Raw genomic sequence first — 9,392 nt, 5'->3', positions numbered from 1 at the left:
CAGGGCAGTCTCCCTTTGTGATTTCTTTATTGTTTCTACTTCTATTTTTATGTCCTGGATGGATTTGTTCAATTCCTTCACCTGTTTGGTTGTGTTGTTTTGTAATTCGTTAAGGAATTTTTGTGTTTCCTCTTTAAGGGCTTCTACCTGTTTACCTGTGTTCTCCTCAAATTCTTCGAGAGTGTTGTTTATGTCCTTCTTAAAGTCCTCTATCATCATCATTAGAAGTGATTTTAAATCTGAATCTTGCTTTCCTGGTGATATGGGGAATTCAGGACTTTCTAGTGTGGGAGAAGTAGGTTCTAATGATGCCAAACACCCTGGGTTGCTGATGCTTATGTTCTTGCACTTGCCTTTCGCCATCTGGATCACCTTATCGCTACCTGCCCTGTCTCTTACTGGAGCCTGTCTGTCCTGTTATCTTGGTTGTTTCAGAACTGTATGGGGTGAGTGTTGCTACTAGGGTTAGAGCTGGGCCCAATATCTGCTCAGTGCTCTGGCCCAGACCGGAAGGAACCAGTGCCCTGTGCCAGGAGTGAATTCCTGGGTCCTAGTGGGTCCCAGTTACTCCCTGTTTGGGGGCAAGGTTGCTGTCTCCTTACCTAAGATACTGCCCAAGTAAGAGTTCCTGGGAGGCCTACTTCCTCTGGGTTTTGTGAGATTGGGTGCAGAGAAGCCACCTGGGATCTGCTCAGTGCTCAGGCCCAGACCAGAAGACTCTACATACTTTTCTACATTCGTTGTTTTATGCCAGCTAACACAGTATTACATCATAGAGTAAAAATCCCATGTAGCAAAGGATCTTTCATTGTATAGATGAGAAGCCTAGCTTCCCTGATCCATCTAAGGATTGTAAAACTAGTTATATACAAAACTTCAGTTTGAATATACTTTATGTGATTTGAGATGTCAATGCTTAGTTTAAGAAATTATTTCAGAACTGGAGAAATGGCTCAGCTTAATGGTACTGGCTGTTCTTCCCAAGGACTTAGATTCAATTTTCAATTCTCAGCACCCACATGATGCCTCACAAATATATGTTATAGTTCCAGGGGAATCCAGCACCATCTTGTGACCTCTATAGACATATGCATGTGGTGCACAGACATATATGCAGACAAAACACTCCATACACATAAAAAAATTTAAAGAAATTAACTTCATTTAGTAAGAATGTATTGAACAAAATCTCTTGTCATAGTGTATTAAAATTGAACATGTCTTTAGTACTGCATACTTTAAGAATATTCATATAGCTTGTATGCTTAAAACAAGCACCAAATAACCAAAATTTTATTTTATTAAGCTTTTTTGTTTGTAGTTGACTTATTTGTGTGATACCTGTATAATCTGCTACTGAGCTACACCCTCAGCTCTAAAGAAAAGAAAGAAAGCTAGTATTAAAGGTCACTGAGCCATTGGTTTAATGCCTTTAATCAACAGAAAATTATAGTACAAACTTTATATGCTCATTAAAACTTTTCTGGAACTGGGTAATCTTTGAAAGTAAAAATAATTATTATATGCCTCCCAATGTCTATTACAAAGCTTCCAAATTTACCCCCTCTTTTACTCCTCTTTATTTCTTAATACTGAGGGTCAAACCTAGAGACTTATAAGTTCTTTACCACTGATCTATTACCCCTAACCACCAGAAACGAAACCATCTGGTTTCTTTTGCAAACCAGAATCAAGTCTTATAACACAACAGTATCAACTTCACAATGCTATAGCCTTTGCACCCATAGATGATAAGATTAAAATCATGAGGCACCATGTGTGGCTCCAAAACTCTATATTTTAATAATAAGGTATAATGTATATATTTTTTAAAAAACTAGGTATTTTAAGTGTGTTTTGTAAAATAGCTCATACAGTTACATAGCTAAATCAATATTTGCAATTAGTCTTATTGGCTTATTATTTTATGATTTTGCAAATAGAGTTTCTTTTAGCCAGGGTATCCTCAAACTTACTATGTAGCTAAGGATATCTTTGAACTCCTGATTCTCCTGACTCCAGATCCCAAAGATTACAACTATGAGCTGCCACACAGGTAATGATTAAGTGTTCTAATTGTGATAGGCATATGACAAAGCATCTTAATGCTTTTCTGTACTCTGCAAATCATGGTTAGAGCCAAGACCTGGAGTCAGACCACCTGCTCTTGAACCCTAACTCTGCCTCTGACAGGCTGTGTAATATTAGGCAACTTATTGAAATTCTCTGAACCTCACTGTTATCATTTGTCAAAAAGGATGATAATAATATACTTACTTCACAGAGTTGTGTATAGTGCTAAGAACAAAGCCTTTAGCAAATTTTATATACTCAATATGTGTTATTACAACCTTGATTTGTCTTTTCAAAGACATTATAAGGGACATTAGGATACATATAAGTTAGAATTCACCAGTGTTTTAGGTGTGAAAAATAACTTAAATAATCAAATTAATAGATATCATATATTCATGGTTAAGTTTAAATATATACAGGGTAGAACAGTTAAGACACCCCTTAATCCTCTGCTAGTGCCTGACATATTTTCTGTCACACATTGTAAGATTCATAGTAATGTTGCAAGTAATGGTAAAATGTCTTAGAGTCAGTGAAATACATTAGGCAGTAATTTTAAAAAATAAAATTGTTCTTTTTTTCCCGTTCTGGCTTGACCGAACCAGGCTCGTGGGCCAGTGACACCCAGAAATTAAGAAGTTTTTAAAACCCGGGAGCTCGCTGACGGCTGCTCCGCGGCTGTCAACATGCCACAAAATGAATATATTGAATTGCACCGCAAACGATATGGCTATCGTTTGGACTACCATGAGAATAAGAGAAAGAAAGAAGGTCGGAGGCCCATGAACGTTCAAAGAAGGCAAAAAAAATGACTGGCCTGAAGGCTAAGCTCTACCATAAACAGCGCCATGCCGAGAAAATACAAATGAAAAAGACTATTATGATGCATGAAAAGAGAAACACCAAGCAGAATGATGATGAGAAGACTCCACAAGGAGCAGTGCCTGCCTATCTGCTGGACAGAGAGGGGCAGTCCAGAGCAAAAGTACTTTCCAACATGATTAAGCGGAAACGAAAAGAAAAGGCGGGAAAGTGGGAGGTTCCTCTACCCAAAGTTCGTGCCAAAAGGAGAAACGGAAGTATTGAAAGTTATTCGAACAGGAAAAAGAAAAAAGAAGGCATGGAAGAGAATGGTTACTAAAGTCGGCTTTGTTGGTGATGGTTTTACAAGAAAACCACCTAAATATGAAAGGTTCATTAGGCCAATGGGTCTACGTTTCAAAAAAGCCCATGTCACACACCCTGAGCTGAAGGCTAATTTTTGCCTCCCTATACTCAGTGTGAAAAAGAATCCGTCATCCCCATTATATACAACCCTGGGTGTGATCACCAAAGGTACAGTTATTGAAGTGAATGTGAGCGAGTTGGGCCTTGTGAAACAAGGAGGCAAGGTTATTTAGGGAAAATATGCCCAGGTTACCAACAATCCTGAAAATGATGGGTGCATAAATGCACTCTTGCTGGTTTCACAGTGAAGTCACACAAGTCATTCCACTCACTAGGAAGACTACATGCTGTTAGGAAAACACCATCACTGTGACCTTTCTGAACTACCATGCAGCCTTACCCCGTGTGCAGTTATCAAGAAGTATTCATTGCTTTTTGGGCTGGTGCAGACACAGAATCAGTCTGCTCCGGTCCTGTGGAGATACTGAATTCCGAGTCATCCTAGAAGAGCCACTGCACTCAGAGCAGCCGGTAAGAACTCCATCTCACTCCCTAAGCCCCAGAGATACATCTGGGAGCCAGGGCCATTCAGGGCACAGCAGCTACCCAAACCCCACCCCTCCGGAATTCCACTTCCCTTCCACCCCTGCCTGGTCCTTTGGGCTGGAGCAGACACAGAGTCAGTCTGCTCCTGTCCTGTGGAGAAACTGAATCCTGAGTCATCCAGGAGCTACTGCACTCAGAGCAGCTGAAACTGAATCCTGAGTCATCGAGGACCCACTGCACTCAGAGCAGCCAAGGAGTCACTGCACTCAGAGCAGAAGGATTTCCAGATCCAAGAGGTGGCCTGAGTCCCAGGAGTTCTTCCACCCAGGAGATTAGGAGCATAAGACCACAGAGACATCTGGGCTCTGAGGAGCTCTGAAACAAGCAAGATAACTGGAAATACAGACTCCAGTCTTACACAGTGAGGGCAGGCACCACTAGAGTTAACCAGATGCCGAAAGGCAAGCGCAAGAACATAAGCAACAGAAACCAAAGTTTATTGGCATCATCAGTGCCCAGTTCTCCCAATATAGCAAGCCCTGAACACCCCATCACACCTGAAAAGCAGGATTCAGAATTAAAATCACTTCTCATGATGATGATAGAGGATTATAAGAAGGAATTAAGTAACTCCCTTAAAGAAATACAGGAGAGTACAAGTAAACAGATAGAAGCCCTTAAAGAGGAATCACAGAAATCACTTAAAGAAATGCAAGAAAACACAAAGAAAGAATTAAACAAAAACATTCAGGATCTGAAACTGGAAATAGAAACAATAAAGAAAGTTCAAAGGGAGACAACCATGGAGATAGAAAACCTAAGAAAGAGATCAGGAGTCATAGACGCAAGCATCACCAACCGAATACAAGAGATAGAAGAGAGAATCTCAAATGCAGAAGATACGGTGGAAAATATTGACACAGTTGTCAAAGAAAATGCAAAATGCAAAAAACTCCTAACTCAAAACATCCAGGAAATCCAGGACACAATGAGAAGACCAAACCTAAGGATAATAGGTATAGATGAGAATGAAGAGTCCCAACTTAAAGGGCCAATAAATATCTTCAACAAAATTATCGAGGAAAACTTCCCTAACCTAAAGAACAAGATGCCCATAAACATACAAGAAGCCTACAGAACACCAAATAGACTAGACCAGAAAAGAAATACCTCCCGTCACATAATAATCAAAACATCAGATGCACAAAACAAAGAAAAAAATACTAAAAGCAGTAAGGGAAAAAGGTCAAGTAACATATAAAGGCAGACCTATAAGAATTACACCAGACTTCTCACCAGAGACTATAAAAGCCAGAAGAGCCTGGACTGACATCATACAGACCCTAAGAGAACACAATTGCCAGCCCAGATTACTATACCCAACAAAACTCTCAATCACTATAGATGGTGAAACCAAGATATTCCATGACAAAACCAAATTTGCACAATATCTTCCCACAAACCCAGCACTTCAAAGGATAATTGATGGAAAATGCCAACACAAGGAGGGAAACTACAACCTAGAAAAAGCAAGGAAGTAATCTTCCAACAACCTCAAAAGAAGATAACTATACAAACATAACTTTACCTCTAATAACAAAAATAACAGGAAGCCACAATCATTTTTCCTTAGTATCTCTTAAAATCAATGGTCTCAATTCCCCAATAAAAAGACACAGACTATCAGACTGGATACACAAACAAGACCCAGAATTTTGCTGCATACAAGAAACGCACCTCAGTGACAAAGACAGACACTACCTCAGAATAAAAGGGTGGAAAACAATTTTCCAAGCCAATGGTCCCAAGAAACAAGCTGGAGTAGCCATTCTAATATCAAATAAAATCGACTTTCATCCAAAATTAATCAAAAAAGATAAGGAAGGACACTTCATACTTATCAAAGGAAAAATCTACCAAGGTGAACTCTCAATTCTGAACATCTATGCTCCAAATGCAAGGGCACCTACATACATAAAAGAAACTTTACTAAAGCTCAAAACATACATTACACCTCACACAATAATAGTGGGGGATTTCAACACCCCACTCTCAGCAATGGACAGATCATGGAAACAGAAACTAAACAGAGACACTTTGAAATTAACAGAAGTTATGAACCAAATGGACTTAACAGACATCTATAGAACATTTCATCCTAAAACAAAAGAATATACCTTTTTCTCAGCACCTCATGGTACCTTCTCCAAAATAGACCATATAATTGGTCACAAAACAAGCCTCTACAGATACAAAAAGATTGAAATAATCCCTTGCATCTTATCAGATCACCACGGACTAAGACTGGTCTTTAATAATGACAAAAACAATGGAAAACCCACGTACACATGGAAACTGAACAACTCTCTACTCAATGATGACTTGGTCAAGGAAGAAATAAAGAAAGAAATAAAAGACTTTTTAGAATTCAATGAAAATGAGGACACATCATACCAAAACTTGTGGGACTCCATGAAGGCAGTGCTAAGAGGAAAGCTCATAGCTCTAAGTGCCTACAAAAAGAAACTGGAAAGAGCACACACTAACAAGTTGACTGCACAACTAAAAGCTCTAGAACAAAAAGAAGCAAATACACCCAGGAGGAGTAGAAGGCAGGAAATAATCAAACTCAGGGCTGAAATCAACCAAAAAGAAACAGAAAGAACAATACAAAATATCAATAAAACCAGGAGTTGGTTCTTTGAGAAAATCAACAAGATAGATAAACCCTTAGCCAGATTAACCAGAGGGCACAGAGACAGTATCCAAATTAATAAAATCAGAACTGAAAAGGGAGACATAACAACAGAAACTGAAGAAATTCAAAAAATCATCAGATCCTACTACAAAGGCCTATACTCAACAAAACTGGAAAACCTGGATGAAATGGACAATTTCCTAGACAGATACCAGGTACCAAAATTAAACCAGGAGCAGATAAACCATCTAAATAGTCCCATAACCCCTCAGGAAATAGCAGCAGTCATTAAAAGTCTCCCCACTTAAAAAAGCCCAGGACCAGATGGTTTTAGTGCTGAATTCTATCAGACCTTCAAGGAAGACCTAATACCAATTCTCTTCAAACTATTCGACAAAATAGAGACAGAAGGAACACTACCCAATTCGTTCTATGAAGCTACAGTTACACTCATACCCAAACCCCACAAGGACCCGACAAAGAAAGAGAACTTCAGACCAATCTCCCTTATGAACATCGATGCAAAAATACTCAATAAAATTCTAGGAAACCGAATCCAAGAACACATCAAAACAATCATCCATCATGATCAAGTAGGTTTTATCCCAGGAATGCAGGGATGGTTCAATATTCGGAAATCCATCAATGTAATCCACTATATAAACAAACTTAAAGAAAAAAACCACATGCTCATCTCACTAGATGCTGAGAAAGCACTTGACAAAATTCAACATCCCTTCATGATAAAAGTTTTGGAAAGATCAGCAATTCAAGGCCCCTACCTAAACACAGTAAAAGCAATTTACAGCAAACCAGTAGCCAACATCAAGCTAAATGGAGAGAAACTTGAAGTAATCCCACTAAGAACAGGGACTAGACAAGGCTGCCCACTCTCCCCCTACCTATTCAGTACCTAGTACTGGAAGTCCTAGACAGAGCAATTAGACAACAAAAAGAAGTCAAAGGGATACAAATAGGAAAGAAAGAAGTCAAAATATCACTATTTGCAGATGATATGATAGTACACTTAAGTGACCCCCAAACTTCCACCAGAGAACTCCTAAACCTGATAAACAACTTCAGCAAAGTGGCTGTTTATAAAATCAACTCAAACAAATCAGTAGCCTTCCTCTACATGAAAGATAAACAGACTGAAAAAGAAATTAGGGAAATGACACCTTTCAAAATAGTTGCAAATAATATAAAACACCTTGGTGTGAATCTAACCAAGCAAGTGAAAGACCTGTATGACAAGAACTTCAAGTCTCTGAAGAAAGAAATTGAAGAAGATCTCAGAAGATGGAAAGATCTCCCATGCTCCAGGATTGGCAGGATTAATATAATAAAAATGGCCATCTTGCCAAAAGCAATCTACAGATTCAATGCAATCCCCATTAAAATCCCAACTCAATTCTTCACAGAGTTAGAAAAGGAAATTCTCAAATTCATACGGAATAACAAAAAACCCAGGATAGCAAAAACTATTCTCAACAATAAAAGAATTTCTGGAGGAATCACCATCCCTGACCTCAAGCTGTACTACAGAGCAATAGTGATAAAAACTACCTGGTATTGGTACAGAGACAGGCAGGAAGATCAATGGAATAGAATTGAAGACCCAGAAATGAACCCACACTCCTATGGTCACTTGATCTTTGACAAAGGAGCTAAAACTTTCCAGTGGAAAAAGGACAGCATTTTCAACAAATGGTGCTGGTTCAACTGGAGGACAACATGTAGAAGAATGAAAATTGATCCATTCTTATCTCCTTGTACAAAGCTCAAGTCTAAGTGGATAAAGGACCTCCACATAAAACCAGATACACTGAAACTAATAGAAGAGAAGGTGGGGAAGACCCTCGAATACTTGGGCAAAGGGAAAAATTCCTGAACAGAACTCCAATGGCATATGCTCTAAGATCAAGAATTGACAAATGGGACTTCATAAAATTGCAAAGTTTCTGTAAGGTAAAGGACACTGTCAATAGGACAAAATGACAACCAACAAATTGGGAAAAGATCTTTACCAATCCTTCATCTGATAGAGGGCTAATATCCAATATATGCAAAGAACTCAAGAAAGTAGACTCCAGACAACCAAATTACCCTATTAAAAAATGGGGTATAGAGCTTAACAAAGAATTTTCAATGGAAGAAACTCGAATGGCTGATAAGCACCTAAAGAAATGTTCAGCATCCTTAGTCGTCAGGGAAATGCAAATCAAAACAACCCTGAGATTCCATCTCACACCAGTCAGAATGGCTAAGATTAAAAACTCAGGTGATAGTAGATGCTGGCGAGGGTGTGGAGAAAGAGGAACACTCCTCCATTGTTGGTGGGACTGCAAGATGGTGCAACCACTTTGGAAATCAGTGTGACGGTTCCTCAGAAAATTGGACATAGCATTACCTGACGACCCAGCTATACCACTCCTAGGCATATACCCAGAAGATGCTCGAACATATAACAAGGACATATGCTCAACTATGTTCATAGCAGCCTTATTTATAATAGCCAGGAGCTGGAAAGAACCCAGATGTCCTTCAACTGAGGAATGGATTCAAAAAAATGTGGTATATTTACACAATGGAGTATTACTCAGCTATTAAAAACAATCAATTCGAGAGTTTCCTAGGTAAATGGATGGAACTAGAAATCATCATCCTGAGTGAAGCAAGCCAATCACAAAAGAACACACATGGTATTCACTCACTGATTATTGGATATTAGCCCAGAACCTTGAAATGCCCAAGATGCAACTCACAGGCCACATGAAGCTCATAAAGAAGGAAGACCAAGTTGGGGTGATTCAGTTCTTCTTAGAAGGAGCAACAAAATACTCAAGGGAGCAAATATGGAGACAAAGTGAGGGACAGAAACTGAAGGAGGGGCCGTTTGAAGACC

At 39.0% G+C, this 9,392-nt stretch overlaps 1 pseudogene; it reads left to right on the top strand.

The window, feature by feature from the left end:
- Positions 1-2,762: 2,762 nt before the first annotated feature.
- Positions 2,763-3,525, top strand: LOC114613388 (annotated as a pseudogene).
- Positions 3,526-9,392: the final 5,867 nt, after the last annotated feature.

The sequence above is a fragment of the Grammomys surdaster genome, unplaced genomic scaffold (assembly GCF_004785775.1).
Source record: "Grammomys surdaster isolate TR1022 unplaced genomic scaffold, NIH_TR_1.0 126207, whole genome shotgun sequence".
Taxonomy (NCBI): Eukaryota; Metazoa; Chordata; class Mammalia; order Rodentia; family Muridae; genus Grammomys; species Grammomys surdaster.
Note: the sequence above shows the minus strand (reverse complement) of the source record. Positions and strands in the feature narration are given on the sequence as shown.